The sequence below is a fragment of the Tachyglossus aculeatus genome, chromosome 3, assembly GCF_015852505.1.
Source record: "Tachyglossus aculeatus isolate mTacAcu1 chromosome 3, mTacAcu1.pri, whole genome shotgun sequence".
Taxonomy (NCBI): domain Eukaryota; kingdom Metazoa; phylum Chordata; class Mammalia; order Monotremata; family Tachyglossidae; genus Tachyglossus; species Tachyglossus aculeatus.
The window spans coordinates 25437265-25447925 of record NC_052068.1 but is presented as its reverse complement, the minus strand read 5'-3'; the positions used below and the strand labels follow the sequence as shown (position 1 = coordinate 25447925).

General features: G+C 44.0%; 2 non-coding genes across 2 annotated transcripts; one reads left to right on the top strand and one right to left on the bottom strand.

The window, feature by feature from the left end:
• Window positions 1-5491: 5491 nt before the first annotated feature.
• LOC119926372 lies at window positions 5492-5602 on the top strand. Its single transcript, XR_005450254.1, has one exon. It is a non-coding gene; the product is annotated as a U6 spliceosomal RNA (small nuclear RNA).
• Window positions 5603-6874: 1272 nt separating this feature from the next.
• On the bottom strand, window positions 6875-7038 carry LOC119926002. The gene has a single exon (XR_005449921.1). It is a non-coding gene; the product is annotated as a U1 spliceosomal RNA (small nuclear RNA).
• Window positions 7039-10661: the final 3623 nt, after the last annotated feature.

Below are 10661 nucleotides of genomic sequence, written 5' to 3'. Positions count from 1 at the left end.
GTGAGCCCGCTGTTGGGTAGGGACCGTCTCTCTATGTTGCCGACTTGTGCTTCCCAAGGGCTTAGTACAGTGCTCTGCACACAGTAAGCGCTCAATAAATACGATTGAAGGAATGAATGAATGAATTAAACCCTCTTCCCTTCTGCTTCTTCTATGCACTTAGTTCTGTGACCTATGGGTATTTGTATTCACCACCCGCAACCCCATAGCACTTATGAGCGTATCTATAAATTATATATTATTAATTATTTATTCATATTAATATCTGTCTCCGCCTCTAGACTGTAAGCTCCCTGTGGACAGAGAATGTTTTTACCAACTCTGTTGTATTCTCTCACTCAGTACAGTGCTCTTAAGCTATTGACTCAGACGAAGTAAATATACTCGCAGTGGATTCTACTACTTATTAGCCAAGTTAAAGAGTTACTTAGTTTCAAGATTGATACCTTGTTTTGATATTACTCCCTCTCAGTGAAAACACCACCATTCTTTATAAAATTCCTTCTGATGATTTGTCATTATTGCTGTTTGGGTCACTCACTTTAAGAAAATAATATCGATTATGTTACAAATGGGTACTACACAATTGTGCTTCAAACTGTTCAATACATAAGAATTGGCCAGCAGAATTATAAGAGCACAGGCTTTGGAGTCAGAGGTCATGGGTTCAAATCCCGGCTCCACCGATTCTCAGCTGTGTGACCTTGGGCAAGTCACTTAACTTCTCTGGGCCTCAGTTACTTCATCTGTAAAATGGGGATTAAGACTGTGAGTCCCCGTGGGACAACCTGATCACCTTGTAACCTCCCCAGCGCTTAGAACAGTGCTTTGCACAGAGTAAGCCTTAATAAATGCCATTATTATTGTTATTATTATTATTATTAAGCATGCAGTAAACACCATCGGTTGATTTCTCCTTGTCTTCTAAAATACCCATGTTTTCATTCTTCCTAGCTAAACACTGCCTATGCCATACAACAGGTGATGTTGTCAACTGTGATTGGGAATGTTAGGTGGAAGAGGGAATTTGGTAGGGAAGATGAGGGACTCAGTTTTAGACATTTTGAACTGAAAGTGAGATATCCATGTGTGTCACTGTTGCACTGGAATTGTTCCTTTTGTTCACCCCTCCACAGCCCCACAGCTCTTATGATATCCATAATTTATTTATTTGTAGTAATGTCTGTTTCCCCCTCTAGACTGTAATCTTGTTGCGGGCAGGGAACGGGTCTACCAACTTTGTTTTATTTTACTCTCCCAAATGCTTAGTATAGTGCTCTGCACACAGCGTTCAATGTATATGATTGGTTGATTGATTGCGGAGATATCCTGAAGGCAACAGCACGCTACGACTCTTCGTTGCTGGGAAAATCCTCATGGAATGACATTGTGCCTTCAGGGGACAATCAGGTGCAGTAGACAAGATCTTCTTAGATCATCCTAAAATAACAGACAGTTTTGATATACTTTACATGCATTTCACATCTTCAGCTTTCCTAGGCTCTGGCTATTTCCTGATAAATTTATCTCTCCTGAGAAGTAGACTGGAGTTCCGAGATTACCCGGTGACCTGTGTTTCATTTTTTAATGCTATTTGTTAAGAACTCGCTATGTGCCAAACACTGTTCTGAGCACTGGAGTAGGTTCAAATTAAGTAGGTTGGTTACAGTCTCTATCCCGCTCACAGTCCAAATAGAAGGGAGAATAGGTATTTAATCCCCCCACTTTACAGTTGGGGAAACAGGCACAGGGACGTGAAATGACTTGTCCAAGGTCAATCTATCAGTCAATCGTATTTATTGAGCGCTTACTGTGTGCAGAGCACTGTACTAAGCGCTTGGGAAGTCCAAGTTGGCAACATATAGAGACAGTCCCTACCCAACAGCGGGCTCACAGTCTAAAAGGGGGAGACAGAGAACAAAACCAAACATACTAACAAAATAAAATAAATAGAATAGATATGCACAAATAAAATAAATAAATAAATAGAGTAATAAATATGTACAAACATATATACATATATACAGGTGCTGTGGGGAAGGGAAGGAGGTAAAATGGGGTGGATAGAGAGGGGGACGAGGGGGAGAGGAAGGAAGGTGCTCATTCTGGGAAGGCCTCCTGGAGGAGGTGAGCTCTCAGTACGGCCTTGGTAGGTCACACAATAAGCAATTGACAGAATCAAAATTAGAATCCGGGTCCTCTGACTTCAGGCTCATGCTCTTTCCACCAGGACATGCTACTTTGAACATCTCTCTTAAAAACACTTTCTCCCTCCTCTCCCTTGGCTCCATCCTTTCTGTTTTCAAATATGCTCCCACACCGTAAAAGCCTTCCTTGGATCCCATTTCACCTTTGTGCGATCACCTCATCTTTCAGCTCCCATTCCTGTCCTAAATATTTGAGGGGGGCTGTATGACCTTAGAGCCTTCACTTTCTATCCACTTGGGCACTACTGAGACCAAACTCTTCTTGCTACACATTCACTCATTTGCTCACATGACTTCAGCCGCCATTATGATGCAGATAACTCCAAATCTGCATCCTCAGCCCTGACCTCTCCTCTGCTTTTCAATTTCAAATTTCCTTTGACTTTTAGGTTCTCTCCACCTGGATGCCCCGCCACTATCTCAAACTTGGCATGGGTGAAATTGAACTCATCTCCCTCCCAAACCTACTTCTTTTCCAACTTTCCCATGAGAGTTGACAACAGCTCCGTTCTTCCCGTCCTGGAAGCTCGGATCTCGGTATCGCTGATTTTTCTCTTTCTTTTACCTTTTCCATTCAGAGTATCATTAAATCCTACTAGGTTCTTTCCCCAATAATTCCAGGATCCACTTTTTTTCCTTATAGTTAAACATCATGTAAACTCTAAACTACTGCTTCAGTCTTCTGACTGGTTTCCCCGCCTCCGACAACCTCTCTCCTCTTTGGTCTATACTTGGCTTTGCTGCTTGACATCATCTTTCTAAAATATCTTGAGACTGTAAACTCCAAGCGCTTAGTTGGAAGAGTATAATGTAATTGGTAGATAGGATCTCGGCTCATACAGAGTTTACAGTCTCAATACATTTTAGAAAGATGATACCAAGCAACATAGCACTTAATACAGCGCTCTCCACATAAGTGCCCAATAATACCATTGATTGATTGTTTCTGTCACTCCGCTTCTCAAAAATCACCAGTGGCTACCAATCTTCTGTATCAAACATAAAATTGACCCCTAGTTTTCTCTTAATATCAGCTCTCTTCACCTGCCACACCCCAGCTCAATCTCCTTGCTCCTCCTAAGACAGACTTTTTTCAGTACTTTGCTCTTGACTCTCCTGTATCCTACACAATGCTCATGCTCTTCACCCTGGCTGGAACAGTCTCCTCCTTTAAATCTGTCAGATCACAGTTCTTTCCCTCCTTTAAAGCCCTTTGGAAAAATCTACTTTCTTCCCTAGGAGGCATTTCCACCATCCCACACCTAGGTCATCCCAGCAGCGCCCCCCTTAGCACTTCTGTGTACGTCAATTTGCACACTTCATGTATTTATTAATTTATTTCACTTTTCCAGTATCTTACAACTTCCAATTTTACCTACACTCCCACTGACTATTACAATTTATATCTGTCTCTCTCTCCCAGTAGATTTGAAGATGATGGCATTTGTTACACGCTTAAGCGCTGGGGTAGATACAAGGCAATCAGATTGTCTCACGAGGGGGCTCACAGTCTTCATCCCCATTTTACAGATGAGGGAACGGAGGCTCAGAGAAGCTAAGTGACTTGCCCCAAGTCGCCCAGCAGACATGGGGTGGAGCTGGGATTTCAAACATCTTGGCAGCAGGGACTGTGATTTTTACCTTTTCTGTTCTCCCAAGTCCCTAGTAGAGGACTCCATGCACAGTTGCTATTCAAACACGTTTACCAAGCACTTAGTACAGGGCTCTGCCCACCATAAGTGCTCAATAAATACCATTGATTGATTCATTAAGGAACTCTGTTGTACTCTCCCAAGCGCGTGATATAATGCTTTTCATTCATTCAATCGTATTTATTGAGCGCTTACTGTGTGCAGAGCACTGTACTAAGCACTTGGGAAGTCCAAGTTGGCAACATATAGAGACGGTCCCTACCCAACAGCAGGCTCACAGTCTAGAAGTGGGAGACAGACAGTAAGCACATAACACCATGAATTGATTGATTGATTATTCTATGAAGCTATACTTCATTCAATCATATTTATTAAGCGCTTACTGTGTACAGAGCACTGTACTAAGTGCTTGGGAAGTACAATTCGGCAACAGAGACAATCCCTACCCGACAACGGGCTCACAGTCTAATGATGGCATTCGTTAAGTGCTTACTATGTGCCAAGCACTGTTCTAAGCGCTGAGGTAGAGACGAGGCAATCAGGTTGGACACAGAGGGCAGTTTCTGTGGAGTGAAGACAGAGAAATAAACTAGGGGTAATGGGAAGAGCCTGGGCTTGGGAGGTTGTGGGTTCTAATCCTGGCTCCACCCCTTGTCAGCTGTGTGACTTTGGGCAAGTTGCCATAGAATTATAGCTCTGTATATACACATCAAAACAAGTAAACCGGCATTAATATAAATAAATAGAATTATAGATATGTACATATATACACAAGTGCTGTGGGGTGGTGGGGGTAGAGCACAGGGAGGGAGTTGGGGTGATGGTGAGGGGAGGGGGACCTGAGAAAAAGGGGGGCTTAATCTGGGAAGGCCTCCTGGAGGAGGTGAGCCTTCAGTGGGGCTTTGAAAGGGGAAGTGTGATGGTTTGATTCTCCCTTTTCCTATTATCCTTCACCTCAACCTCTTCCTGGGAGACCTCCACATTTTAATAAAAATAATAATAATGATGGTATTTGTTAAGTGCTTACTAAGTGCCACATACTGTTCTAAGCCCTGGGGTAGATACAAGATAATCAGGTTGTTCCATTTAGGGCTCACAGTCTTAATCTCCCCTTTCTAGACTGTGAGCCCACTGTTGGGTAGGGACCGTCTCTATATGTTGCCAACTTGGACTTCCCAAGCGCTTACTACAGTGCTCTGCACACAGTAAGCGCTCAGCAAATACGATTGAATGAATGAATGAATGAATCTCCATTTTACGGGCAAGGTAACAGGTCTAGAGAAGTTAAGTGACTTGTCCAAAGTCACACAGCTGATAAGTGGCAGGGCTGAGATTAGAACCCATGGCCTCTGACTCCCGAACCCGTGCTCTTTCCACTGAGCCACGCTGCTTCTCTACTTCATTATGCTTCCTCTACTTCAGTGCTAGTGCTGCAGAGCGCCGTTGGTGGAAATCCAGACGTCGGGCGAATTTCTGCCACTTGAAATTCACCCTTCCCTATCACAAGACTGCCCTCTCTTCTACTCAGCCAATATGCTCTTCCTTCAACTCTCATCCCATCACCCCCTTCCCCCACTTGCCCTTAATGGCTTTATGAAATACTTTCTCAGTGAAATTGAAGCCAGCAGGTGTGAGCTCCTCTAAGTCGGCGGCACATGTACTAAAATTGGAACGATACAGAGTAGATCAGCATGGCCCCTGCGCAAGGATGACACGCAAATTTGTGAAGCGCTCCATATTTTTCCCCCTCCTCCCCCTCCCCATCCCCCCCACCTTACCTCCTTCCCCTCCCCACAGCACCTGTATATATGTATATATTTTGTGCGTATTTATTACTCTATTTTATTTGTACATATTTATTCTATTTATTTTATTTTGTTAGTATGTTTGGTTTTGTTCTCTGTCTCCAGCCCTTCTAGACTGTGAGCCCAGTGTTGGGTAGGGACCGTCTCTATATGTTGCCTACTTGTACTTCCCAAGCGCTTAGTACAGCGCTCTGCACACAGTAAGCGCTCAATAAATACGATTGAATGAATGAATGAATGAATGAAAATCTCTTCCTTACCTTCCCAACTCTCTGTTACAGGTACATCCACTCACTCACCCTTCCTAGTCATCAATCGGTGGTACTTATTGAGCATCCACAGCACTGTACTAGACTGTGAGCCCACTGTTGGGTAGGGACTGTCTCTATATGTTGCCAATTTGTACTTCCCAAGCGCTTAGTACAGTGCTCTGCATATAGTAAGCGCTCAATAAATACGATTGATGATGATGATGATGATTTGGGAGAGTACAACAGAGTGGGGCTGAGAGTGGGGGAGATGGGGGAGAATGCTTAAAGATCTCTCAGGAGGAGATTCCATGCCCGCTTTCAAAGTCCACTCCCTCTTCGTGTACCCTTATCCATCACCTTTTACCTTCTAAAAAACAGTTGGCCCCCTCTTCTTCTATTTATTTTATTTTGTTAATATGTTTGGTTTTGTTCTCTGTCTCCCCGTTCTAGACTGTGAGCTCACTGTTGGGTAGGGACTGTCTCTATATGTTGCCAACTTGTACTTCCCAAGCGCTTAGTACAGTGCTCTGCACACAGTAAGTGCTCAATAAATGATTGATTGATTGATTGATTATTCTCTCCCTGTCCACCACCTTCAACTGCTTGCTCTCTGTTGGCTCCCTTCCCTCCTCCTTCAAACACGCTCACATCTCCCTCATAATGAAAAAGCTTTTCCTTATAATAATAATAATGATGATGGCATTTGTTAAGCGCTTACTATGTGCAAAGCACTATCCTAAGCTCTGGGGAGGATACAAGGTGATCAGGTTGTCCCACGTGGGGCTCACAAGTCTTAATCCATATCTTACAGATGAGCTAACTGAGGCACAGAGAGGTTAAGTGATTTGCCCAAAGTCACACAGCGGACAAGTGGTGGAGCCGGGATTTGAGCCCATGACCTCTGACTCCCAAGCCCGGGCTCTTTCCACTGAGCCACGCTGCTTCTCAAAAAAATTAACCAGGGGAGAGCGCCAACGCAGTCCCCCGGTACCACAAATTATGCAGTCGAGTTTCCTGCATTTGGGAAAATTGCAGGGATCAGCATAGCGGGAGTGCAATGGCTGAACCTCACCCTGGGATAACCATCTATGTGATCATGGTGTCTCCTCTGCCAGGTAAGTGCTATTGTTCCCTCTCCTCCTATTTCTGTCCAAACTCCATGAATGGGTTGTAAACATTTACCGCCTCCCATTCCTCTCCTACAATTCTTGTCTTGATTCTCTATCAATCAATCAATCAATCAATTGTACTTATTGAGTGCTTACTGTGTGCAGAGCACTGTACTAAGCGCTTGGGAAGTACAAATTGGCAACAGATAGAGACAGTCCCTACCCAACAGTGGGCTCACAGTCTAAAAGGGGGAGACAAAACCAAACATACTAATAAAATAAATAGAATAGATATGTACAAGTAAAATAAATAGAGTAATAAATATCATCATCATCATCATCAATCGTATTTATTGAGCGCTTACTATGTGCAGAGCACTGTACTAAGCGCTTGGGAAGTACAAAGTGGCAACATATAGAGACAGTCCCTACCCAACAGTGGGCTCACAGTCTAAAAGGGGGAGACAGAGAACAAAACCAAACATACTAACAAAATAAAATAAATAGAATAGATATGTACAAATAAAATAATAAATATGTACAAACATATATACATATATGCAGGTGCTGTGGGGAAGGGAAGGAGGTAAGATGAGGGGGATGGAGAGGGGGACGAGGTGGGGAGGAAGGAGCGGGCTCAGTCTGGGAAGGCCTTCTGGAGGAGGTGAGCTCTCAGTAGGGCCTTGAAGGAAGGAAGAGAGCTAGCTTGGCGGATGGGCAGAGGGAGGGCATTCCAGGCGCGGGGGATGACGTGGGCCGGGGGTCGATGGCGGGACAGGCAAGAACAAGGCCTAACGGTGAGGAGATTAGCGGCGGAGCAGCGGAGGGTGCGGGCTGGGCTGGAGAAGGAGAGAAGGGAGGTGAGGTAGGAGGGGGCGAGGGGATGGACAGCCTTGAAGCCCAGGGTGAGGAGTTTCTGCCTGATGTGCAGATTGATTGGTAGCCACTGGAGATTTTTGAGGATACTACTTAGGCACATATTTTTATACTCTATTACTTTTCCAAAAAATGGTATTTGTCAATGTGCCATGTACTATACCAAGCATTGGGGTAGATACAAGATAAACAGGCTGGACATAGTCCCTGTACCACACAGGGCTCACAGTCGCAATCCCCATTTTATAGATAAGAGAAGCAGCGTGGCTTAGTGGAAAGAGCCCGGGCTTGGGAGGCAGAGGTCGTGGGTTCTAATCCCCGCTCCGCCACTTGTCAGCTGTGTGACATTGGACCAGTCACTTCGCGTCTCTGTGCCTCCGTTCCCTCATCTGTAAAATGGGGATTAAGACTGTGAGCCCCTTGTGGGACAACCTGATTAACTTGTATCCCAGTGCTTGGCACATAGTAAGTGCTTAACAAATACCATATTATTATTATTATCATAGATGAGGTAACGGGGGCATAGAGAAGTTATTTGCCCCAGGTCGTAAAGCAGGTAAGTGGAACCCAGAGCATCTGACTCCTAGGCCTGTGCTCTTTCCACTAGGCTACACTTCTTTTCATAACTTCCTTCTACCTGAAATTTATTTTCATATCTGTCTTTTACTCTAGACTATAAATTCCTTGCGGGCAGGGGTCGTATCTACTAATTCTATTGTACTCTCCCAAACACTTAGTAGACTGCTCTGCACACCGCTGTTGCTCAATAAACATTATCAATCAGTTGATTTCCACCTCTTTACTCTCCCGAGATTGCACTCTCCAGGATCTCCAATGACCTCCTCCTTACTGAATTAAATGGACTCTACTCTAGTTTAATCCTCCGCAATCTCTCAACTGCCTATTACATCAAGGACCACTATCTTCTTCAGGAAACCCCATCTATTCTTGATTTTACCAACACAGATCTCTACCGATTCTTCTTTTACCTCTCTGGTTACTCCTTTCCAATCTTTCACTGGTTACCCTCAAGGTTCCATTCTGGATCCTTTCTCTTTTCGGTTTACCCTCACTCCCTTAATAATAATGAAAGTAATAATAATTGCAATAATAATAAAAAGAAGAAGCATGGCCTAGTGGAAAGACCTTGGGCCTTAGATCAATCAGTCGTATTTATTGAGCACTTTCAGTGTGCAGAGTACTGTCATAAGTACTTGGGAGAGTACACTATCTACAGTCTAGAGGGGGAGATAGACATTAATATAACTAAAATATGGATATGTACATAAGTGCTTTGGGACTGCGGGAGGGGTGAATAAAGGGAGCAACTTTAAGTGCAGAATCAGGGAGCCTGGGTTCTACTCATGGCTATACCACTTCCTTCCTGTGTGACCTTGGCCAAGCCATTTAACTTATCTGTGCCTCAGTTTCCTCACATATAAAATAGGATTATATAGTTGTTCTCCCTCCCCCTTAGACAGGGAGCTCCATGTGTCTAAACTGATTATCTTGTATCCACCCCAGCACTTAGTACAGAGCTTGGCACATAATAAGTGCTTAACAAATACCACAATTATTAGTGGGTGTTTACCAAGCGCCAAGGTCTGTGATCTTTGCTGGGGAAGATTGAAGATAATCAGATCAGACACCAGCTCTGACCCATATGGGGCTCACTCTAAGAAGGAGGGAGAAGGGGTATTTTAATCTCCACTTTTACAGATGAAGAAACCGAAGCACAGAGAACTTGAATGAATTTCCCAAGGTCACACAGACGCCCATGGTAGAGACAGGGTTAAAACACAGGTCTCCTGATTCACAGTTCTGTGCTCTTTCCACTGGATTACACTGCTTCCTTGGCGGGGAGTGGAGGGGTGGGAAGGGCTTATCCATTCCCATGGTTTCAGCTACCACTTATTTACAGATGACTATCAAATCTATCTCACTAATTCCAACCTTACATTTTGTCTTTGTCCTCGGGACATCTCCAAATGGATGTCCATCTGACTGGCAATATGTCTAAACTCCTCAACTTCCACCCCAAACTTCTCACTACAATCCTTTCTATCTCTGAAACTTGTAACCTTGGTGTTATTCTTGACTCCTCCCTCCCTTTCCATTCTCATATTTGGTATGTCACTATACCTTGTCAGTTTTTCCTCCACAACAGTTCTCAGATTCACCCCTTCCGCATCCGATTGGCACTACCCTGGTCCAGCTGTTCATCCTACTCTGATTAGATTACCATCGCTGGTCTCCCTCAGGCTTCCAGCCTCTCTTCACTTCAGCCCATACTTCGCTTTGCTTCATAAATCATTTTTCTAAAATACCATTCGGTACGCTGCCCCATTCCTCAAAATCCTCCAATGGTCATCTATTCCTTTTGCTTTAAACAGAAACTCCTTACCATTGGCTTTAGGGCACTCCCTCCTTATTTACCCACTCTACTCTCCCACTACACCCTAGCTTGTACTCTTTATTTCATTCATTCAGTATTTATTGAGCAAGTACTGCGTGCAGAGCACAGTACTAAGCACTTGAAAAGTACAATACAGCAATAAAGAGAGACAATCCCTGCTCACTTTATTTCTCTCAAGTTCACCTTTTTCACTCGGGGGTATTCTTTATTCTCCTGCCTATAACTTCTTGCTCATGCCCTTACCCTATTTGAAATTCCCTCCCTATTATCTGCCAGACCCATCACTCCCCATCTTCAACGCCCTACTGAAATCTTACCCAGGAGGCCTTCCCTGATTAATTTTTC